This window comes from Pygocentrus nattereri, chromosome 11 (genome assembly GCF_015220715.1).
Source record: "Pygocentrus nattereri isolate fPygNat1 chromosome 11, fPygNat1.pri, whole genome shotgun sequence".
Classification (NCBI taxonomy): domain Eukaryota; kingdom Metazoa; phylum Chordata; class Actinopteri; order Characiformes; family Serrasalmidae; genus Pygocentrus; species Pygocentrus nattereri.
The window spans coordinates 19,751,837-19,777,828 of NC_051221.1; the positions used below are offsets into that span (position 1 = coordinate 19,751,837).

General features: G+C 39.4%; 1 protein-coding gene across 3 annotated transcripts in view; it reads right to left on the reverse strand.

Annotated features, from left to right (window-relative positions):
- The window catches only part of rassf7a (Ras association domain family member 7a), a 42,736-nt gene that overhangs the window by 12,763 nt on the left and 3,981 nt on the right, over nucleotides 1-25,992 (reverse strand). Inside the window, exon 1 of one of the 3 annotated variants that reach the window (XM_017722515.2) lies at nucleotides 25,787-25,889. The exons of 1 other annotated variant lie outside the window; for it this stretch is intronic. The gene's annotated coding sequence lies outside the window, so the exon portion shown is untranslated. Of the gene's footprint in view, nucleotides 1-13,709; nucleotides 13,939-25,786; nucleotides 25,890-25,992 lie in introns of those variants that run through there. One more of the 3 variants, XM_017722513.2, reaches the window with a different exon arrangement.

The window sequence follows — 25,992 nt, forward strand, 5'->3', positions numbered from 1 at the left end:
AGGTTAAAAACTTGCGGAGTGTTCATTTAATTCACTGAGGATGTGAATCAGGATAAATGTTCAGTTCAGTTAGCTAGATATTTTAAGTTAAACTTCAAGAGTTATAGGATATTTTACTTAATAATTCTCACTGCTTAAGATTTGCAGTTTATAGATCAATTTTGCCTTGTGAAACACCCACCAGGTGTGTTAGAGCAGGGACAACACCAAAATGTGCAGGCCAGTGGAACTCCAGGACCAGAGTAGTATTTCACAAACCTGGATTTTTCTGTCATCTGGATAACCTAAGCCCTAAACCAAACCTGTCCAACAAAAGAAGGGATGTTCCTAATGGGCAACGCTCAGTTTGACCTTTAACAGGTAAAGCGTCCTTGAGCATGGGAAAGGCGCTATATAAATAAAAGTGATGATGATGATGATGATGATGAACATGTACTCCAGCAGCAAAAACCTGAATAAAGCATGACAAGTTTTCAGTGGATGTTTAGGTGTGGCTTATGTAGAGTGCAGCATGATGTGACAAGTAATATTTAATATTCAATATTAAACATTTCTGTAACTGATTATCCTACTCAAACAGCAGGACTGTTTCAAGCATGCATGAGCCTATGCTGTATGTGGCCTGCCAGTTGTATGTCTTTACAGTAATGTTTAAAGCAAAAACCTTGTAATAACACTTCATAAGCCGAATTACACTGTCTGATTAGCCATTAATATAATGTTACTTTTTATACATGCTAGCATCCCTATGGGAATTTGTAGTGTTGCCAGTGCCTAGCTAGCGATGTTGTATATTCACTCATTTGATGCCAATTCTAGCCAAAACACAGGCACATGAAGCTTGTAAAATACATTAACGTGGCATATTCTTTAAACTATCTGCCTTTGAAAACTGAAAATTCAGCATGTATGCAATTTTAACATAAAAAAGTAAACACTGCCAACCATCTGGGAAAAAGCTCAGTCAGCCGGTGCTCTCACACGTTATTATGCATACGGTCCCTTGAGAGATCTCTGCATGACATATATTGATCTGAGCTCCGCCTGCGGAAGGGTCTGGGTGGATGGAGAACTCTCTCACTTTGATCTTTTGGGTGAGGCTCATCTCCTCACTCTCGCCTGATCACTCACACATGTTCCAGCCCACAGCGTCAGAAATTCAGGCAGATCCTCCTCAGAGCAGCCTAACCCTCTTCTCCCCTCCCCTGCCTGAGACTCCTCTAAAGCTATGATTATGGGAATGATCGTGTTCTTCTCTCTCATCATCTCACTGGATCTTCAGAGAGAAAAATACATGCATACACAGTAGCACAGCACTACAGAGTAGTGCAGTTTTATTGTAAGGCTGGAAACTTTCAGAAGGGTGTGGTCTCAATTTTCCCAGCATTCTCATGTCCCCTCACAGGCAACTGGTATTGAGCAATTATTCCGATGGAAAATTACAGTGTTTCTCACGTAGTTATGGTACAGGGAAACTGTATGGAAACTGCAGCACATTACTGAATGCAAGCATTTTAAAAGCACATGTCCATTTCCAGCAAGACTGTATCACAGGTACTGTAACCCTTCACAGAAATACAGCACTAAACATTGTTTAAATTAATGAAGCACTGACTAGCAGTAAGGACTTCAACAGCAAGAAAGACTGAGGAGAAACACCATAAAGATCATCATAGACACATTTCTATAATTAGAAAACCTTTAAAAGGGCACATTTATAGGAGAGAGGAGTCTTACCATGAAGTAATGGAACAGTTTAAAAGGTTTGGTATGATATTGTCACTAACATGTACATTTTTGCATAATTTAAAAACTACACCATTACCCTATCCCTGCTGGGCTCCAGTATCCCCCCGCGACCCTGACGGAGAAGCGGCTTAGAAAATGGATGGATGGATGGATGGACCATTACCCTTTGCACTGTATTATAGAAATATAGAAATCGTCGAAATCTTATTTGAAACAATAATTCCGCCATAATTTAAGAATGTTTCCCTTCTTCTGTAAAGTTCCCATTCTGAAGATACAGCACCGATATGCTCTTTCATCACAAACTAATAAAACATTTCTCAAAAAACTTTACACCTGATCTAATGTTGATAATACCTTTGGCTAGAAGCCAAGCACAAAACTGATCCCCTATCTACCCAGCTGCACCTGCTCCTGCTGCCTGAGCCAACTCATGAGGGTGGGATAATGGTCTTATTTTGTGAGAAACTATTATCAGTGAGACATTACTGACCACAACACCACAATGCTTTATCTTCCTGATGCTCTTCATCTCCAACACATCCAGAGAAGATCTTCCGCAGGTCTTCCTTAAGACCTTAGTATAGCTAGATACTTTATTTACAGAGCACTTAAATACTTAGTAATATGAAGAATTCAGGATCAACAAACATCTTACCGTAAAATGTTTTCAGCACAGCACTGTGGCTTCACTTCTGACTCACATGCTGACTAAGGCCTGAGTAAGCCGCCAGTGGCGATGCCTCTCTGGTGTAATAGTGTAGGCCAATGGGGTTTCAACTATGTGAGCACAGTTAGACTCTATTAACCTTCACCAGTCCGTGCTACCGGCCGGCTCCAGGGTTACTTACTCACAGTATCCAGGTGATACAAAAAAGCTGACAGAAAAGACTTACTCTACTGACAAGGGCTTATGAGAGACAAAAGAAACAAATGCAAAAGATACACCACGTCCATATTCAGTTACTGGAAAACAGGTACCACTGGTAAACTAAGAAAGAAAAGCAAATGTATCGCAAATAAAACCGGTAATGTGAATCAATACAGTTATGAGCGTGTTAATGTATTATTTGATCTACTTTTACAATGGACATGTATGTATGAAAGAAACAAGAGTGCATAGTATGCAAAGCATTATACAGTATAGCAGCTTACACAGAAAAAAGGCTTGAAAAGGACTTGTAAATCATCGTATTCTGTCTTTATGTTTTACACAACGTCCCAACTTCATTGGAATTGGGGTTGTACTTTCCATTAGTTTTCTATGTTTATGTAATTAATTAAACATAACACATTTGATAAGTTTTTTGGATGCATTTTTATGTTGTTGTAATACCTCTTATGATGGTGTTTTGTATTCAGACTTCACCAGTCCAGCCTGTATTACTGTCATATAGCTACACAGAGAGTGACTCACACAGAGCTGCACAGTGCCACAACTGTGTAAGGTCTTGCCTCATCATCAGGAGTTAAAATCCTGGCAAAGAAAGGCGGCAATTATCTGAGCATTATTGGCAATATCATCAACCAATAAAATCGGCTGATAGTATAGGCCAATCAATATATCAGTTGGGCCCTAACATCCTGCCCTACATGCAAGTTTCTTCCAAGTTTACAGCTGTAATTCCATGGCACCAAGCAGTTGAGCCCCTATACTACCCACCTCCTGCCATAATCAGCCAACAGAACAGCTGTGCAGCTCTAGTGTTCAAGCCAACAATATCTCCTTGTGCTTCCTGTGTCTCGATCATTATCAAGCTCTGACAAACGTGTCCTGAACATGCCCCTGAACCAAATTATGAGTAAGCTCATTATTACTCCTCACTTATAGTCTCCTGTTGAATGATTACCCATGTTGCTGCTAAATCGGATGCATTTCCTCTGACGAGTCCCATGATTTCCTTTGAGGTTTAAAGTGACCGGGCAGATGCAGTCCAGCACTGCCAGCCAAAGCACGTCAGCACCATCTTATCTTCTTAGAACTTTATGTGAAGGGCTGAGTTAGAGACAGTTTTCTAACCTCGTCTCTGACGTGTTTTCTCGTGCATTAGACTGCTATTCAGTTGTTACGACTTTCCGTAACAAAACCAGCAGGCAAGGATCTTTCCTTTTAAGTTCATTTCAATTCATAACCTGAATGAAAAATCTTGTTCCATAATGTCCTTGCACTCAACAGAGGCTATTGCATCCAGAAGCTAAATCAAGTCAGTAATGGTTTGTTTCACTTGTTATTTCCTGCCCCATTTGCACTTTAGAACCAGACGTGCACGTATAATGTCGCTAGTCATATGATACATAGGGCTTGTTAATTAGAAAGAGCAGTCGCTTGGCTGCCTGCGAATGAATGAATAAATAAATAAACAAACAAATAAATAAATAACACTGAATAATGCACTTCACAGTATGATTCATTTGGCAAATATAATTTTCAAAACAAATTCCAAACGCATCTGATCTTCCAATCAACATATTTCTGCTTCTGTAGAACTACAAACCCATTAACAAATGAGAGAGCGAGAGAATGACTTAAAAATTAGATGGTTAAAGCCAGTAACTGTGGAAAATATCTTGGGTCAGCTTAAATAACTGTGAACAGATGATTATGTAAGAATTCTGACAGGCCTAGTTGCAAATTAAAGCCTAGTACTCTGAACAGATCAATTCAGCACTGAACACTCAGGCCTCACTTCAGCAATATCAAAAACGAAGCTTTTGTTCACCTGGCTCCTCAGACTGGGCAACAGTCCCTGCCTTGGCTCCAGGGAACAATAAATGGTAACGCACTCAGACACACAAAGACTCACATAGTAATTGCTTAGTGTGTTTGTGGAGAATTCTTGGTGAGTGTCCTGCTGGAAATTGCACACTGGGTTTCTGACTCAGTGCACTTTTTACTTCCACAAATGACAAACTAGTCTATGGCCTACATTGTGGCGGCCATGCAAGAAGACCATTAACGCTCATTGTCCGTGCTCAATTTGGCCAAGTGAGCTCATCCTCATAGCACAGAGTGAGTTCTGTTTCATGCAAATCATACTGTGGTAGACTGGATTTCACCTTCATAAGTCAGACCATCGAGTCAGGTCCTGAGGTACTACTGAGGTATCCACTGAGCACGCAGGGCTAGCTGGTGTTAAATAAAGTCTACTAACAATGCCTGAGGGTGGGGAAGGCCCAGCACACATTACATTTCAAATGATATTTCCTTTTAACTGGCCATGGAGCTTCGCTCGCTTTGTCAGAAACAATTTGGAGAATTCTCTCGGTGGAGGAAATGAAATCAGACGTACCTGTTTATTTTCATTACTAAATGACTGCACTTGTTTTATTCAGTGAACGCATCCTCTCCTCAGCTGACATGCACATGCTATTCCTGGACTTCCCGTTTCTATTCAGCATGAACACAGTGTGAACGTGGTGGAAAAAGTGAGAGAGTGTGAGAGAGAATGAGAGAGAATGAGAGAGAAAGAGGAAGAGTGAGGGAGAGAACAGCAGTACATTTGGTTCATTAGTTATTTAAGCTTTTTTCTCCATGCCTGCTGTTCTGAATAATTTAGAAATGTTTTCCTCCTCACTTCTGTATAATGTTCCTGTCTACTCCAAATTTGTCTAAATGATGAATATCAAAGCTTGAGGCGAAACAGAGAAAGACTGCCAGCTACATGAGAAGCACTGGCCCATTTGTGATGTAACCTGAGATGGGGCAGGTGCATCTACCATTAGAGACTATAAAAATACACGTGCTTATCCCAGTGTGGTCATTAGTATGGTATGTTTTAAACAGATGAACTGCTTACCTAGTTCATATCATGAACAGAGCTCAGAAAATAGTGAGAGAAGTGCTAAAGCGGACTTCTGCTTTGAAGACCATTTCAAGGAAGGTAAAAAAAAAAAAAAAAAAACACAAACTAACAATCTCTATGGTGGTTAGTGGGATCAGAAACTTACAAGGTCCACTACATAGGTGTACAATTACAGACTGTAAGCCACTTTTGGACCACAGTGCCCCTGTTGATCATTTGAGTCATGGACGATTCTCAACACAGCAGCGACATTAACATGGAAGTGGCACGACAGTAACTGTAGCAGTGGTACGAGTGTATCAGTGTATCAGGCTAGTCTGCTAGTTTGAGAACGGTCCACCACCCAAAAATGTCAAAAAGTCGTGTGGGTTCAACCAGTGATGAAGAGCCAGAGAATAGCTAAAATAAATTGCGTACAGCAACAGATAGACTACAGTTTCTTAAAGAAGAATTCCTGCAATGTTTTTCCCCGATCTGCATAAATCAGGTATTACGACGTAAGCAAAGCCATTCAGAGAGTAAAACTTACTGACTGAGAATGGCTTACAGTGGTAAATCACATAAAGCACAAAAAATGGTTACAACTATGCCTGATGCCCGAGATGTTGCATTGGTATGATGATAGTTTTGAGAAAACCTTTTGGCTTAAAATGTTTTATTCTGTTTTGTTTTTTAATCCATTCACAGCAGAGAATTACATGTGGGCGGTGTAAGACAAAACCAAAAAGAAAGAAAACTTGTTCATAACCTAATTTTATATAAATTTAATACTATTTTACTACAATCAACGTTACAAATACAAACTCAAGACACTTTGGCACTTATTATTTTGAACAGAAAATAAAATGGCTATATTTGTATATTACACAGTTACCTGTCACCACCACTGTAAAGAATTCTGAGCAGGTAAGTTTCTCTACTGTGCAACATTTCACATCAAACCGCTCCGAATGACTTTGTTTACATTTCAACCATTCAATTATGCAGAAATGGAAAGAAAATCTGTGTAATTCTGCTTTAACTGTACACCTACAAGGTGACACTACAAAATGGGTGTTTCTAAAAAAGGGGGCGGTGAGTGTGATTACTTACACTCCAAGCCTCTTTATGTTAACTGATTGGGTAGAAAGAAAACTCCCCCCTTCCAAGCCTGGGCTGTGGAGCACGGGAGCAGGTGGAAGAATGCCTGTGGAATGTATGGTTTCAGGTGACTCACCCGGTCACTGAGGTTTGAATCTGTAGGATAGAGGAACTCCTGCAAATTCATGCACAAACATCCAAAGGAATGGCCGTTGCAAAACAACACATTCCAAGTGTGGGAGCTTTTAGACATGCGTACATTCCAAACGTCCCCCAGCCTGTCCTTTTCTACACAGTGATACAGGAGCGCGCCGTGGAAAGCCTGATGTAAAAGATTTTTGCATCTGGATACGATGAAAACACAAATCATTTACACTCCACTGTGCTATGTGAAGGCAGTTAGGCCACTGGATTGGTGGTGGTGGAGTCACAAGTTCCTACAAGAAGAGTTGCAGCACAGGCAGACAGAGGCGCAGGCAGGAACTTCAGTAAGCCGTGGCCACCAAGCATCTGGTGGTTTCGAGAGGAGGATAAATCCAGTTGTTTGCTAACTTTTGGACACCCCTAGCCAAATTACATATTTTGGTCATTTTAAAAATGAAACAAAGTAAACTTCCTCTGCAGCAATTTGTTTTTTTTTTTAGAAATATCGTTTTTTTTTTACATTTTTACCAAAATAAATATTAAAATATATAAATGAAAATTATAGCATGTGCAAAAGTTTGGAAACGTCTCCCATTGTAAAGTCTCAGAATGAACTTATTTGTTGCTAATTCACTTATCAGAGCTGATTAAACAGGTCAAATGTTTTATAATAAGGAACTGTCAGCTGATGATAACTCCAGAGCGTAATAAATTCTCTGACTTTTTAAATCTTATGTGAACACTCAACAACTTTGAGCTGTCAGCTGAGAATAAAAAAAAATTCTTAATGATAAAATGTCATTAAGAAATGGCAGTAAAGGGATCTGTAGAAGTCAAGGCAAGATCTGGAAGACCAAGAAAACTCTAAGACAGAACTGCTCGCAGGCTGGCCAGAAAGGGATAGCAAACCTCCCACATGACATCAAGAGGCCTGTAGGAAGGTTTAGCTGACACTAGAGTGGTAGCATTCTGCAGTGCAGCACCTGCAATCTCATCACAAAGGTCAATGTCTGAACTATACAAAACATCCTCTAGATCACCCAGAAGAATTTTGGAAGTAACTGAACTACTTCAGCATGAACTATTTAGGAGATGCAAACCCCTGAAATGGCCCTTTGATTTGATCACTGAAGATCTTTGGATAGACTCGCAAATATGCTGAGCATGCCAAACTGCCCAAGAATATTACAGAACTAGAGTTATTATGCAAGGAAGAACGAAAGAAAATTCAAAAACAAGAAAAAATGTTTACAAGCTGTGATATCTTAGTACTGACTTAACAGTGTATCCAAACCTTTGCATGTGCCAAAAGTACTGTAAGTTTTATTTCAAATTCATCAGATACAAATTTATAAAGTTTGCAACAGAGGTTGTTTCCTTTTTCACTTCAAAAATCAACAAAACTTTGGACAGGGTCCCCAAGCATGTGCATACAACTGCATAGTGGAGATGAGTTTGCACTCACTCTCATTATGAGAGTTTCTTTAAATGATTAGTCAGAATGCTCAGAGGCGGGGAGGCGCCAGCGCTTAGATTTACGGACCAAATCTTTGTGTCTGTGATGCACCTAATGGAATGGTCATATATTTACTTTGGGTCCCAGGCTTGTCCTGAATGTGTGTGGGTTTGTGAAGTTTACAGTGGCCACCGCAGGAAACTGATTCCTCACAGCCAAGAAACCTGCCCAAGGGAATCACATAACAACAACAGACAGCTCCCAGAGATGATCAAAGAACAATCAGGCTTTATGAAATGAGCCTGGAGAAGTCATCATCAGGCATAAGAAAAAAGAAAGACAAATTCAGGCACTATAAAAGTACCTCTGAGCTGTGACTTTGCAGCTAAAATTATCAGCAGACACCCAAACTGGCTCAAACTGAAAATGAGATCTAACAGAAGATGAGAGCTTTACTTATGTATTACAAAAGCCAAAAATAAACATTTGTCACATAAACGTCTGTGCTCCACTTTCTTATTTACAACAGGTTCAAGCATTTTACTGTCATCTACAGCCTAAATATGGCAAACAATGACTAAGTAAAAGCAAACTTCATTGATGTACTTAGGTACTGTCTTTCTCCAAAAGCTACACTTTATTAAAGTCCATTTCTTGAGACTTTAACTATCACTTCAGTACATTTCATCACAGAAATGTCCTACTTTTTGCTCCACTGCATTCTGCATTATAGGGTGAAGTAGAAACTACATTTCCATTACATCCAAAAGAACATGATGCACTGTCACAAATAAACAAAGAATCATAGCACATATTTCACTAAATGACCTCCTATGTACAATCATAGCAACTGTAACTTCAGGTACCTGACAATCTGACAAGCTTTCAGAGTACAAAAAAAAAAAAAAAAAAAAAAACTTATGGGATATTTTTAAAACAGATATTCAAAATTCAAAAAGGTTGGATAGGAAATGAAATTTTCCCCATTTCCTAAACTGAAAACAGCACAAATGTTGAATTATAAGAACATGTTGAAATACATTTAGTTACCTCAGTACTTAAAAACAAGCACCTTTGCTTTAACTCAAGTAAAAATATAAAAGAGCGCTTACACTTTTATTGACTAATATTTTACCATGGGTATCTCTGCTTTCACTCCAGTGCAGGATACTTTCTCCACCAATGCAGTCCCACTATAAATACAACTGGACATTTTTTGGAACAACTAGCATCGTTCACTACTTAGTGCATCTACCCTTTGCCTTAATTGCAGCTTCCATTCTTTTTGGGAGATGATATAGTGGAGTACTTTATGCCCTCTACGCTACAGATGGAGGTTCGATCCCTTGCCTGGGCAAACACCCGAAGCTACCATTAAGAGCCCTTAGGGAAGACTCCTAAATTGTAAGTTGCTCTGGGTAAGAACATCTGCCAAGTGCTATAAATGTAAACAAGACTTGCTTGGACATTTTTCCACACCTTCAAAGTTCAGTCTTAGAAGCTGTTTGCATTTTCCGCTTATAATGATCCAAGTAATCACAAATGCACTCAGTGATGTTGAGTTCTTGCCTCCGAGGTGGCCAGTCCATTTTTTTCTCAGAGCACCAAAAGCATCTTTGATTGATTTACAAATTTTCTTCTTTTCTCGTCTTTCTTGGCATCTTGAAAGCTACACATCCTTTTAGCCCACAGGTTTGCATTGCATTCTCTCTTCATCTCTGCTCTATGTGCGTGTGTAGCAGACAGCAGCTGTCACAGGTGAAGGCATAGTACACACACCTTTCTCCTCTTGCTCTGAGGAAGACCAGATTCACTACTTGACAGGGACACACAGTCCAAATCGATCATAGTCCTGTCTTCTTTTTATTCAGGGGAATGTCCTGTACCACTGTAAGTCAATGAATGCTCATCAAACATGCTCCATGACAGTTTGTGAAGGAAGGCCTGTCCCACAGGCTGTTTGCTTTAGAGACCCGTATGGAGAATAAAAAGACACCTTACACCCAATGTGTCTCTCCAATGAGCAGTGAAGCAGCAGAGGCAGCAACAGCTTCAGCTCCAGCTGCTTGGGTCACTGAGTAGCACTTATCTACGGCAAGTGGCAGATGGCCAGTTTCACAGGCACTTTTGACTTTGTTGTTCCTGAGCTGTTGAGTTTATTCAATACAGTAAAGATTTTTACCCACCGTCTCCAGTGGACGCTGACCTTGAAAGCTTATATGAGTTTATGCCATACTATCTGGAAAGTTTTCTCACTTTCATGCACATCTTTTCACACTGTGCCAAATCTGTCAATGGAGTGTGAACGCACAGACAGTCACTGAGTGAGACTGGCATGACATGAGAACAGACAGAGGGTGACAGAGAGAGAGAAGAAAAGAGACAGAGACAAAAAAGGAAAAGAAAAAAAAAATAGAAAAATACATTCCCTAAATACTTACAAAACTGGCGATGCATATTTTATTTTAGGTGAAACTGAGGACAAAGCACAGAGTCTGCACTCAGTACCGCAGCTTTCAGATGAAACCACCACACCCACCAGATTCAGTTTACTGCTCAACACTGACTTTATATACTGATCTGCCGAATCCAGTAAGGATGACTGCACACTGGTGGGGACAACTTTGTCCTTTTCAATTAAACAGTAAAAAACTGAAACAGCTCTAAAAAGGTTCATCAATCTCAAAGGGAATTTTCAATATTTCTGTATAGTTTAATGGTTGTGATGTGAACAGTATCATTCAGAGTGCTTCAGTATGAAAAGGTGCACTGTATAGAAATCAGGGGTCATGATGCAAAACGCACATTTTCTAAGCCACTCCTCCCTCAGGGTCGTGGGAGGGTGCTGTAGCCTATCCCAGCAGTCATTGGGCAGAAGGCAGGATACACCCTGGACAGGTCGCCAGTCCATTGTAGGGCAGACAGACAGACAGAAACACACAATCAGTAACACACTCACACTGGTTACTGTCACTCCTCCAATGATCAAGACTGACTTGGTTAAGTTTCTCCAGAATGGTGTATTTTCTACCAAACTACTCGGAAAGAATTGTGTACACTGTATCTGTTTAATTATGAAGAATATTTTATTTGCTGCTCATCACTCAGCGTATAGGGGGTAAATGCTACCCTTTGCTGTTCTTAGCTTAGTCTACTCAGCCCAAACTGCATCGCCAAATTGTCACATTTTAGCCCGCTGTAAACTCAAAACACTTGAAAATGCAGTTACTGATCCTGTATGATATACTATTTTACACCAGACCAGTGAATAGACAAAATGCATACATGTCTGTTACTACTGTATTTAGCTATGCATCTTGTTCAGGATCCTCACAAGTTCTCAACATAATTTGAGGCAAGTGTGTTGATCTAGGCATGAAGTTTGCATGATGTCCCTTGGACACCAAATAAGTCTTGACTGATCCACTACATTTGGGGCAAGATGAGATTGTACAAATAATTTTTTTTGCCAAACCATCACTTTAACCATAACAGATATATGGCAAAATCAAACACCCCACCTCATGTTTGTACAGATTCAAAGAAAAAAAAAAAAAAAAAATCAGCCGTCAGTATCTTCTCTCTTTCTCTTTAAACAAGCCACATAAGAGAAGCGAGGTCTGTATCGATCTTTTAGCAGCCGGCCAGAGTGTGCCTTCATCTACAGTTGATTGCTGTGTGCTGAGGTGTGCTGTTCTCCGCTGTTCTCCATCAGAAATGGTGGGGCAGGCTGAACAGGGTAGACAGCCTGTACATCACCTCTGTCAAACACACCTCACATCAGCTTAACAGGTCAAGTGCTTAAGAGCCACTTCTGGCCCTCACCAGGAAGGAACAATATTCTCAGAGACCTACTACTGCACTCAGACATCCATCAAACATCTGCAGTAGCAGGTGAGTCAAAAAATAGCAGAATGAGGATTCGGTTGACTAATGACAAGGTAGAGTTGTATATAATCAGTGAATGACAGTGTAAAATGAGATCAAGAACTAAAACACTGTAAGCTCAACATGAGAGGGAAATTCAATACAGCACAGGGGTTTAATTATGAATTAGAAGAAAACTGAACTACAGTACTACAGTACTACCTGTGATTACATAACAAAACTAGCAAATAATGACATGGTTGAGGCACGAGTGGACTTTCACAACTTATTGCCAGTCTGGTCATTAGCAGACCAAGCAAACAGTGCAAACCAAGCAGAGATTTGTGTGGGACTGCAAATAAACAAAGAATTAGTAAGAAAAGCCTTCATAAAGGAGCACAATGATTACCAACTGACTGACTGACCACACACACACACACACACACACACACACACACACACACACTCTCTCTCTTGGTCTGTTTCTTCTCTCCCTTTCTTTCTGTCTCACGCTTTCCCTTCCATGTCATCTATTATCTATGACATTATCTTTCCTGCCCCGCTCATCTCACACTGAGAGATAGTTTAGTCACGACTGTTTATTGTCAAGGGACCAGAAACACATGTTTTTTTCTAAAGGGCTCTTGGCAAAAACATACTTTTTTGCTAAAATCTAACCTACAAAGCTCACAGACTTCATGAGGACATACATGATTTTTTATTTTTCCATCAATAGCTTTTTTATTGTTAATGGGATCCAAAATAGCACACATGATAAGGCTACAGTTTCAATGGACAAAGAACTCAATGACCTGAACAACTGTGATCATATATCTGTCTTCCTTCTGTGTCATAAACTAAGCTTTGTCTCAACACAGTTCCTCATCACCAGGCCAGCTGCAGTAAAACACATACATGTAGAGCTGAGTGGTAATGATAAAATTCAGTATCTTGATCTCATCCAAATATCTCATGTTATTAGATAACAAGTTTAGATTAATAAACATAATGCATCCTGAGTACTGGTATTATCTGCTTGAAACACTTTATTCAAGGGCAGCATTAGTGACACCTACATACCTGTACAATCTATACCATCTTTAAGCAATGTCTATACATTTGTCTTACAAACCTAACACAGCTTGTTACGACTGCATGTACTAAAGAATTAAACAGAACAAAAGAGCCCAGTCACACCAAACGCATCCTTACAATACTGAAAATATTAACTAGACAAAAAACCTTTTCTAGAAAGGAAATTTACTACATAACTATTTCACTATTTGCTTTGTTTTGAAGTATTTTGGATTGTCTGTTTTAAACAATCAGAAGCACCTGGCAAATGATTTACATAGCATTTAGGAAAGCTTGTGTTATATCAATATCACTACAACTAAAAGTCAATATTGTTACGCGACACCAATTTTAGTATATCGGTATATACGATATATCGCCCAGCTCTAGCGTTTCACACTGCCGGCTCAGAGCTCCAACATACAGCAGTAGGCATTCAATACCAACAGGCTGATTTAAAGCTACAGAGACAAACACACCGAGTGAAGACAATATAAATAAACACACATACAAAAGTCTCTCAGTCTGTCTCTTACCTTTCACTGAAACAGATCTTCCTTATATTTCTGAGCTTATCTCAGATAAAACCCCAGGTTCTCAGGTAGTTGCACTCTCTCAGACAGACGGAGGCAGGACAGACCACCACAGGGTAAAGTCCGATAAAGGTGTATGGCAGCTGTGTTGAGATACTCTTTAAGCAGAGCTGCTAGCAGTTAGGGGCTCTAAAAGCTTGTGAGGAATGCAGCCCTCCTGTGTCTGACAGCACTTCCCACTCACATCTGAAGCTGTTTATCCCTCCCTCTCTGCCTCAGTAAGCTCTGCTGACACTGCAAGCACCTCCCCCTCTCCAGGTAGGAGGAGTGTCTAATTTCTCCTTGCCTGTTCGCGTGTGTCTCTCTCTCTCTCTCTCTCTCTCTCTCTCTCTCTCTCTCTCTCTCTCTCTCTCTCATAAATTCTGTATTTTATAAACATTTCTTTGTTTCTATCTGAAAACAGCAACTGCCATTAAATATTCAACACTTCATAATGAATGGAGCGATAGAAATGGTCTAAAATAAAGAAAAAAATAGCAAAATATATCATTACATTGCACTGTACTGCAATAATCATTGCAATGTCTTCCTCTTTCCTTATATATTTCACTTACACAGCCAGTCAAATGTTTGGAACTTAATGTTTTTTCATAATCTTAAAGACATGTTGATCTAAAGTCGTATACCTACATGCAAATTAAATTAGTTTCTGAAACAAGTACAGATAAGTCAAATATTTTTTACATTTTTAAACCTTAAAAACATGGAAACAACATAATATTAACAAGTAGTATACATCAATACTTTTCAGCAACAACGAGGTCTGAGAACACCGGATTGAGTGTCACCAGGTTAGTAAAGAGGGGATCACGAAATATTTTTAGCCACACAAAAAGTTTGCACTGTGAAAAATCTAATCTTCTTAGAAATACCTCGTGAAAAATGACTAACCTAATGACCGTTTTGACTGGAAATTAAATAAATGAAGGGCTGTCTGACTTTTACACAGTACTGTGTATATATGGAAATTGTGTTGAATGCAGCATGTTGTGGCTAAACAACAGGACAAATTCTGAATGTAGTGATGTATGAAGTAAGTGTAATTTTGGTTTGGATTCTGTGCGGTTTTGTTACAAAAGTGATAACATCTGTAAGACACACACTGTAACATCTGTAACATGAACACATTATCACATTCATTGAGAACATCTATTTAAACCTATTATGTTGTTCCTAAAGCTAGAGAGAGAGACCGAATGAGTGAGAGACAGAGAGATTATTGTCATGTTGGACTGTTGGCCATATGAGTGTAACTAGAGGCTTGCTCCGGATATTCCTATTTCATATGCTCAAATGACTATACAAACAGCTCTCTCATTCTCATTCTCTCTCTCATTCTCTCTCTCTCTCTCTCTCTCTCTCTCTCTCTGCTCAGTTTCATGACTGAGGTAATACCCCACACATATGCTAATTAATGCTGTAAATTCAAGTTTAGCCTAATGGCTTTCAGAAGGGTGTGTCCTACAAAAGCAAAAACAGAATAGCCAGAAATCTGAGCCTTCAGCTTGTGCTGAAACAAGACAGCATACCAAAGAGTTTAATATTTAAACAGATGTAGAACACATGGACTTCTTACACACATCACAATGATTACATACAAACCGACCGGACAGTCAGGCAGATACAAACATCTGGATTTATGCATACATCCCATCACACGGCAACACAAGCACATGTGTGGACACACCCACACCCACACACACACACACACACACACTCGATGGAGACAGACATAATCAATGAGAACTGATCAGGAGAAGGAGGCCAGGACTGTTTTCCATTAGCATCCATTTCTCTTTTTCCAGCTTTGTATCTAAAATAGCAGCATTACTGTACCAACCATAAGCTAGCTTACAATGCTGTGCAAAAGTCAAAGACCACACTTCATTTCATTTCCTGCCAAAACATTTTTCATTGTCCAACATCAAAACATTTATTTAGCAGAAATTGACACAAAACTATAGCATAACCTCAATAACTACACAAAAATATATCTTTTTCCAGTATTGTGTCCACCGTTGACTTTATTATAGAATGCATTCTTTTCAGGATGCTTGCTTTCAGTTTTTCAAAGAAATCTGCAGGGTTATTTTTCTACACCTATAAAGTTCAGTCTAAGAAGTTGGTGGCATTTTCTGCAATCCCAGAAATCTCACAATCACACAGACTAATCAGTCCATAAAACCTCACTCCACATCTCTGACGTCCAGTTTCAGTGCTTTAGGGCAAATTTTCTTTATTTTTGCTTTTTCTTTTTATTTGCTTTTCTCAGTAACAACTTTTTTGACAGCTACACATCCTACCAGACCCATAGCGTTGTCTTCTCACAGTGGAAGAATGGACAGAAACACCTGTGGATTTATTCAGATCTGAAACAAGAGTAGAACTTAATTTTCTCCTCTCTTAGTGGTGGTTTGACTGGAAACTGAATAAACAAAAGAGTGGTCTCTGAATTTGGCTGTACTGAAGAAGAACAACAAAATTCATCCTCCACTTAGTCTAGCCTTCACGACAGCAGGAAGACTAAAACAGACTATTAACCACCGCTATCTCACTCCCTGAGGCATTACAGTGTGAAGAGCTTTTGACACGTTTTGAGGTTTTGGTGTGCGTCACATTCTGGACCTTTCCCCCACCATGCCAAAAACACAAAAAATAAAATTCTCAGTAGTAAAGCACATGATCTAGAGATTAAAGGACAGAGCAGGGACATTTGTAATGCTTACAGGATAAACTAGCTCTGCAAACATAAAAGGTCTATGTAAGTGCTCAAAATAGCAAAATATATATTTTTTTTAAATCAGCAAAAAAATCTATGACTCAACAACATACTTATTAAAAAAACACTGTGTGGGCTTTACACTAGCACTTCTCCCTGTGGAATCACTCAGACTCCCACTTTATCTGTTGTTTAATTTCATGGCTGCCTTCCAGGCATTCCTAGGGGGGTTGCTCCTTTAACCTCCCCCCACTGAAACCCACTGGACCCCCCACATTCTGAGTGACACTGGGACGAGACTACAATGGTAGTTTTGGTAATCCTGTGTTGTTAAGGATGTAATTAATGAATTCACCTTTTGCTTGCAGGTCATGTATTAATCTACCTTGGTTGGTTTCCTGTAAAGCCATTTTGCCATTTTCTCTTCACTTGTCATCAACACGCAACAAACACGTCCTTGGCGACGTGCTCACATGAAGGCATTCCTGTTTCGGCATAGCAAAGTATAATATAATATTAGGTTTGGGAATGGACATTATGTTGCATTACAGGATTGTTCTGGCATATTTTTTGTTCTATTTTTGCTATTGTATGGTGATTTTTCAGGCATGTCATGCTTAAAAGTCCAAAGCGATGCCAAATAATGATAATGATGAAATTGGTTCTGGATTCACAGAAACTCCTAAACAATGAATGAAAGTGATCTGGATATGCTAATGTTACCAACTCTTTCACTTTGTCCTAGCTGGTGTGTTTAAGTGCCTGTTCTTTTGAGTAATTAAGAAGTTACTCCAAACCCATTTACAGTTCACAAATGGTTATTGTGCCCAGATGCTAGCAGATTTAACTTGGAGCCGTATTTCACTCAGCCGCTAGCATAATTAACCAGAGAGGATTAATTGGATGCTTGATTAAACTGGATCGTACAGTCAATGGTGTATTTCACTCATTTTTGGCATATTTTGGCCACTGGCATATTGCACTGTAGGTAGACTTTTAGTGAACACTGGTTGCCTGGTTAGTTAACAAACCAATGACAACATTACTGTGCTGTACAATATTGAACCCCACAAAAATCCACACTGGATCATGTGGCTTAAGGTTACACTGAAGAGACAATCATCTCCTACCTTTTAGCTGGAAAACAGTTTGTTGTGAGAGGCAAAATTAGGTTTATTAGTCAGTGGTGGGGGGCAGCGCAGTGGGTAGCGCTGTTACCTCACAGCGAGGAGGACCTGGGTTCGATTCCCGTGCCGGGTGACCGGGGTCCTCTCTGTGTGGAGTTTGCATGTTCTCCCCGTGTCTGCGTGGGTTTCCTCCCACAGGCCAATTGGACATGCAGTCAGGCCAATTGGATATGCTAAATTGCCCCTGGGTGTGATTGTCTGTCTGTCTGCCCTGCGATGGGCTGGCGACCTGTCCAGCGTGTATGCCTTCCGCCCGATGACTGCACCCCCCACCCCCCGTGACCCTGAGGGAGAAGCGGCTTAGAAAATGGATGGATGGATGGATAGTCAGTAGTGGTAGTAACACAGCATACCTCAGAACAGAGCTGAAATTTGCTCCTTATTAGCCAGCTTCTTAATCCAATTTTCCATTCCACCTTAAACAGTGCAGCAGTTTCATTTTGGCACCCACAAAGTGTTTGTAAAGAGTCAGTTAGCTGATTCCAAACATGATTAATCCACAAGATGATACTGAAAGCTTTATTCCTTTTAATTTATACAATTAGAGTATAACACAAGCACATGAGTTTGATTATCTGCACTCATTGTGATGCTTCCTTTGTGCTGCATTGAAATAGTTGAATGAACATTCCTTTCTGATCTTCCTTGATTTTGCTCTGATCTTGGATCTGGTAGCCATGTAGATCCACATGCTAGTCAGTTCTGTAAATGTATTTAGTACAAAAGCCAAAATCAAGAAAAGGAAGATTCAGTTAACTACTCTGAACCAGCACAGATCAACTAACCCTGCCACAATGGTGGATCACCAAAAAGACACTCGTGACAATCTCAAGACCTACACTTACTCGCAAACACAAGCAAAGCTTTAATGTTTTACAGTTCTGTTAAAACATAATTTCTGCATTTAGCTGATCTGTTGGTTTGTAAGTTTTCTCTGTCTTCCCATAGTAATACCCGAACAGTGACTTCAAACCGAGCACCCAAGCACAACCCTAGTTTTCAGTTGTATACATATAACTTTTAAGATACTCTTAGCCCAGCCTATTGTAAAGATCAGCCTTTTATAAAGACCACCCTGTTGCTTAACACAAACCAACGGAAGCAGTCTAATGAGAGTAAAGGCAAAACCATTCATGTTCAAAGACCCAGAGCTTATCTCACCTACTTTTCTTCAATGACCATAAAGTAAACAACAGCAGAGACAACAGGGACGCAGTAATTCTTTCCTGGCATCTCTGCAATAGATAGTGTTTGTGGAAGCAGGCCATCAGTGAACAAATGGCATGTCAATAGTGTCCACTATTGAAATGGAAATCTTTGCAACGCAGCAAATGGAACAGGTGCCAGAAGAGGGGGGGGGCTCTGATAAACCCTACCTGTTCAAACTTGACCACAAATTTTCACTTTTCAAAAAGAGCTCACACTTTCTCTGAGCTTAAAGCATGCAGCATTCATGCTGAGCGTACAGATACACATTAAAATGTCAGCCTCAAAGACTTCAAACTCTTCTGATTTTTGTAGCAAGAATGGGGTCAATTCAAATGAGTATAATGGAACTAGGTTTATGATCTGTGCTGTAAAAAGGAACTAGTTTGACAATGGTGTTGTGATGGCAAAGCCCAGCAGGTATGACCGCAGGTGCACTTTCTAGGCCATGTGTTTTACACAGACAGATAGACAGACAGACAGACAGACAGACAGACAGACCTCAGCACAGACTTAAAATTCATCCTGTTCAAAACTATGGGTTTCTAATAATAGCCCAGGTGTTGAGCAACTTGAGTGTGAGATCACAGCGTTCTTACTTTTGTTGACATCACTTTCGCATTGATTTGAGGAAGGAAGAAAACAAGGTAGTGATGCCTGATTGCTGTTTATGCTCAGAGCAGTTAAATATAGCTTCACACTGTCATTATGGTCAGCATGATAACACTGTTCTGTAACGACAATTACACTGTGTGCTCTTTTAGAACAACGTGCACATTTACAGTCCCATAACAAAACAGCGTCGTGACATTCAGCCTGGCTGAGCTCGTCAACAATGAAAGTTCAACGTTTCTCCTCTGGCAAGAGGAGCAGACAGTCTTTTAAAAGCACCAGAGTAAGCCAGTGAAATTCACTTAGAATTTTCAAAACTACCCTTTTCAGATCTACACTTTCTGCATAACACCTTAAGATAATTTGCTGCCTTTTCTGAAACCAAATGATTTAGTTTTTGGCGTTACAGTACTACTACCACCAACTTTTCTATTAAAATGACTATTTTCTTAGAAATAAATGAACAGCAATGGAATATTTTTAATTTATTTAAACCACCAGTATTTCTGAAAGTGTTTTATAGTAGTGGTTCTCAAATTGGCTCTCAGATCCAGACGGTCCATATTTTTGTTCCAATGCAACTTAACATTATAGGATAGAACCACTGCCTTAAAGGGCACATATTCTACATTTTCCTTGTATTTTATCTTCTTCCTTAAAGTCCACTTGCAATGTTTGTATTGCTTTATGTGTAAAAAAAAAAAAAATAAGCAGTAATTCATTTTTCATTCATTCATTTTCCAAACACTCTTTTAGGACTGGACAATATGATAATATTTATCAATATCACAAATTTCATCACAGTGCACTTTTTTAAGCATGTTGTGATATTGTCAGTACCTAAAGTACAACTGCATGTTTCATTATGAAAGCATCATTAGTCCTGTTTAACTGAGATCAGTGCATTGCAGGATGTGGAACATTGAATATGTCATTGAATATGTCATGAATCATTGCTTTCATAGTTTTTGATACACACACACACACACACACACATATACACACACACACACACACACCATCTAAAACACTTATCCGTCTGAGTTGTGGGGTAGTTGTTGATAGTATTTTTAAATTCTACTGGTTCCTTTTTTGACTGTGTCAACATACTGGAGGTCAGGAAAAAACATAAATATTGTGGCATATTGCGTATCATGAAAAAGTCTTAGTGTATTGTGAAAACCTCTTGAAGTATATTAGATTTTGCCAGACAGTTCTCAAAAAACAGCCTTTCATACTCAGCCAGGACCAGATGGCTTTTATATTTGCTATTAACAGAATCGTGCCTGAGTAGAGAAGCACAGTTGTTATTTGCACAGAAAGAATAGATGACGCATTGTAAAATCTATCAAAAAACATTTTTGCATGCTCTGCCTTAAAGGTCTGTGCATATCCCTGAGGGTAGACCTATGTTTAACAACATCCATTTAATAAAGCAGTAAATTTAGGTCTCTGCCTACTATCAGAGAGAAGAGTTAATGTACATATTTCTTATTTTAGAACAGTTTTATTAGATTTTTTTTGGCCACATTACCAAGTACTGCCATGTAAACTGCAGCCATTCATAGCTGAGGCTTTAAAATACTATTAGCAGTAGGTAACTCAGTAAGGCGATGTTAAAAACAGAAGCAAACTCAGTTACAAAAAAAACATAGTAGAGAAGACAATAAGGAAGACTGGAATGTGTCAGTGGCCAGTCACAGTCAGACGCCTTTCATCATTCTCATCAGTGCACTAGCCTGGGTCAAACGGAGGGCACGAGAAGATAAAGAGAAGAGCAAGAGGAGACAGCAAACACCACACGGCCAAACGCTCAGTCATTTCAACACTCAACTGCTACCTCTGCACATATGCGTACTTTAAATACATGGTTAGATCAAAAAGTGCAGTTCAAGATTCTTTGATCAACGCTTTTTTGATGTTACTTATTTTTCACTCTGTGGGTGACTATGACTGAGAGCTCTGGGAAATGAAAATGTAAATGTTTCACTCTGGAAAGACAGACCTGTACGAGACCTCAGAACTGCTGCAAAGAGAACATGAAGTGTTACTGCCCAAACATATCCAGTGAAGTATGATCAAATGCAGCAGAACGAACCACTACAGTAGACGGCATTGGTTTTTTTATCTCTTATATCTCTTGGATATGAGTTCTCATTCTCATTTTCTCATTGTGTAATTGAGACAATCTGTCTGAAGATAAATATTAATGTATTTTTATGCAAAAGGTTGGTTCATTTATATACCTTTTCAGATAAATTATAATAAAAAGACCTGCTGATGTGTTATTGGCCTGATCTGTCCCACATGTCGTTGGACTGAATGTAAAGAGCCCATTACATAAATGGCATAACATAAACATAAATAACATCTGCCATGTCATAAAATTATACATAACTATACAGATATGTAGATTAACATATTGGTATAATCGATGCTTCTTTACATAGAAACATTTCTTTTTAGTGACATTAGCTCACCGGCAAGAACTGATCTGAAAAGTTCAGCTTCTTGTTTAATGCTTGTTCTACAGATATGCGATCATCACGAAGATTCTGTTGTTGTGATATACTAAGTTGATTCTGGATTCCCCATGTAGTAAAGACATCTTCTTGGAGATAGGTAGAGCAATGAGGAGAGCTGTTGATTGCTGAATGGCTAAACCTTCCAGTGCTTTTAAGTTACCAAAGATACATGCTAAAGGGGTAATGGAGTGCTGCAACCCAGAAACTGTGATAGTTGTGAAGTGATTTCTTCCTTTAAGCAATAAACTGGTTCATAACCAGATTATGGGTGTGCATTCAAATTACATTTGATGTTTCAGTATCCACGACAGTTAATGAATTGATATACGGTCATCAATGGATAAGGGAAAAAAGTGCATTGGCCAAAATTAACGTATGGTTAGAAGCTTACTCTTTGGGTGATGTCTGTGAAAAAAACAACATTTAAAATAAGTAGCAAGCAGAGGAATCTGAATGCAAAAACATGTTTTATTGCTCAAAATAGCCAAGAGAAAGCTGTAGTTTTCTTGTTGTATAGTACTGGAGGCTGCCTCTGTGAGCTAATCTACAGCTAACACTGGACACTGATGAAGACTCATCATCTTGCACGAGGTCTTTTCTCCTCAGTGGTGCACCTACACGTAAATGTGTCATAGAAATATATTTTCACTGTTTCTGGACCTGACCAGGGTATATCCTGCTTTCCACCCAATGACTGCTGGGATAGGCTCTAGGTCCTCCCATAACCCAGGAGGATAAGCAGCTTAGAAGAAGAGTGTGTGCACGTGTATGTGTGTGTGTGTGTGTGTGTGTGTGTGTGTGTGTGTGTGTGTGTGTGTGTGTGTTTCTGGACCTGGCTAACATCAGCTTCAGCAGTTAGCTATCAATAAAGTCACGCTATCTCTGCTATATCAGTCATGGCCTTAATGTTGTGTCCATGACAAAATGCTGATGTTGAGACACTTGTGTTTCAGAGCGACACAGTGTAATATACATCCTTACTCGCAAATATGAGTAAAACCCTAACATTTTACATTCCTGTTAAAACACATAAGCAGTTAGTCTGTGTATTTTCCACATCTTCCTGTGATAAACAGGACAAGTACAAGTATTTGAATACTGGCACACAGAACAGTTAACCGAGTAATCGAGTACATGTTCACATACCTAAACCAGACGACTATTTCAGCGGGTATTTTGATGAACCAGTGTATTCATGTCACAAAAGAAAACAAACTGGCCAAAATAATGTAGACCAATCTTTTCCCATGTCACATCATTAATCCAGTAAGGCATTTGCAATTGAAATTGAAGTAAAAATAAAAACCACAATACTAGAATTGGTCCATATTGTGCAGCTCTAGTTTCAAGACAAATGAGATTCTGACACTGGCCTCTCCAGAGTCTATGTGAGATGAGCAGAGAATGTTGTGGGTGGACTGTGTGTGGTTTTTTTTGTGACAATAGGCTTTCAGACACACATGGGAAATGGGTTATAAAAAAGCGTCCTGTCAGGTGCACGAAGGTTAGAGTTCACGAAAAACAAAAAGAATGGCAACCCATCCTTCAAAGCTGAGGAATCTCCTCCCCATTTCTATCATTTCTGTTATCTCTCTCTCTCTCTCTCTCACTCACACACACACACACACACACTTTCTGGCTCGCTCTCTAAAACACAAACACCAGATATCCAGCGAGAACAAAGATGCTTTCAAAAGCTTTTGCTTTCATCCTAATCGCCATCAAAGATCTGTGTTGACTGACACAGTGTTGATGGAAAGCTAATGTACTGTAACATGACCACTACCAACTTTACTTTTCTCCCCATATTCTCACAATAATGAGATGCACAGATAAATAACAAAACATTATCTGTGTTGTTCTCCAGCCTGGACAGTTCATTCTACAAATTCAGAGCATAGCTTGCTTAGAATTGCTGAGTGGTGGAGAAAAATTAATAATTAAAGGAATGTTAGTCTAAATGACGGCTGCTGGGCAGTTTCCTGAAAGAGACAGCCCTCAGGGGCAACAAGGCCTCTGATGCACTGCCAACAGGAAATTCAGGACTGCACCATCAGCCAAGGATGACATCATGTCAATTAACTTTCTTTGCTCATGATCATTCAACACTGGTATAGGCTTTATTCAGAAATGACTCATCTATTTTGATTATTAGACTACATTTGAATATTTATGTTTTTTGATATGGTGCTGGCTCCAAAAACTGATCATTTGTCTACACCTTGTTAAAATTTCGAGCCAACCACAGGCTAGTCTTAAGAACTCATGATGGCTTATGAAACTACCCTGGATTATGGAACAATTTCTGCACTCTGTCTATATGCAGAAAGGCTTATTTTTGGCCAGTTTCCTTGACCGAAGACAGATCTCAAGCTTGCCTTTTTCATCTTTATTTTCTCCAGCATGTTTATCTAATCCACACTCTTTGAATGGAATCAGGAAAGCTGGTGAGATCCTGTTAGGTGTCCCATATTTCTACTGAATTTCATGGCTAATTAATAAAATTATACAGGAATCTAAAAAAAAATCTTGGGAAAAACATTGTTTGTTTGTTTTCAGCTCTCACAAAGCACACCTGTGCTCTACTGAGTGAATCAAAAGCTAGTTAAGAGTCAATTAAGAAAGTTCTGTGTGCAGCAAACAAACTAGTACATTTCTTGGCAGCCTCCCCAATTGGATTAATTAAGGTAATTTTATTCTGCAACTGCAGAACGGAGTACTCTACAAGATCTAGGCTACTCGGCATTCTTGATCAGTTAAGGACTGTGGATTAAATGCAGGCATTCATGCAGGCAGGACAAGGTAAAAGGGGATTTTATTTATCCTAACACAGCCTTGTCTTCTCATCTGAAGCTGTCTTTTAGCTCTGATGGGATCTAGACTGCTGTAAGGCATATACTGTGAAAGCCATTAGTGCTTGGCCCCACATAATGCACTCACTCGGTCTTCTTGTCAACAGGTGTCTTACAACCAGATGGAATGGACTCCACACATTCTTCCTACAGTTTTTCTGCAGCTATCTGGCTGCCAAACAGGGTAAGCTTGGGGATGCAGAAAAAGATAATACGTGAAAATGGAAGTTCAAAGCAGCCCAAAGAAAACAAAACAACCACAGAAATAAAACTAGTGATGCGTCTATGTAATCAATTGGAGGCCAATGTCAACATCTAATTTTTTACATGTTCATCTCTGTCGACATTGATGCAGATATATTTAAACAATAAAATATAAAAATTGTGACTAGGTCTACCTAGATTAACATAACAGAGAAATGAAAAAATGCATATGTTGAAGGTAACAAGTGCAGTGAATTGAGTAAAATTCAGGTACTTTAGCACAGTAGCTCAGTATCACCTAAACATTCTGTAATAAACACACCACATAAATCTAAACACCTGTCAGATGCTAATATTTTTTAAGCAATATCTGCTAATGCTGATTTGATTCCAATATCGCTGTGCCTTCATACAAGCAATCAAGAAGTCCAACTAAATCTTGTGCAAGAACAGAATGTATTATTGCACATCATTTACTGTTCATTGTTGACATATTTCTAGCTTGGTCCTGCAAAAATGTGAAGAATATTCCACTCTATTTGTTTCCAACAGTGAAAGAAACTTCCCATTATTTACACTGGCCAAGGACATTTTTGAACATCTAGACAAGAAATAAAAGCAAAAACATCAATAAAACACACTTCCTCTGGCCATTAAGGAGCAAGTAAAGTAAACAGCACTCGCCACTCTCAGCCGGCCCTGAAAATCCACTCACCTCTATTAAGTTTACAGGATGCAAAACTCTCTTGCAGCGCAGCGAATGGGCTGAGACCATCAGCGTACACCTAACAGAGTCCAGTCTCCACAAACCACTGAGAAATACAAATAAGAGGCAGGGGGGAAAAAAGTGAAGTGGTGCCGCCATGCTCTGTTACCCAGGGAGACCGATGCGCTTTCAAAGAAATTGGCCAATGACAAACA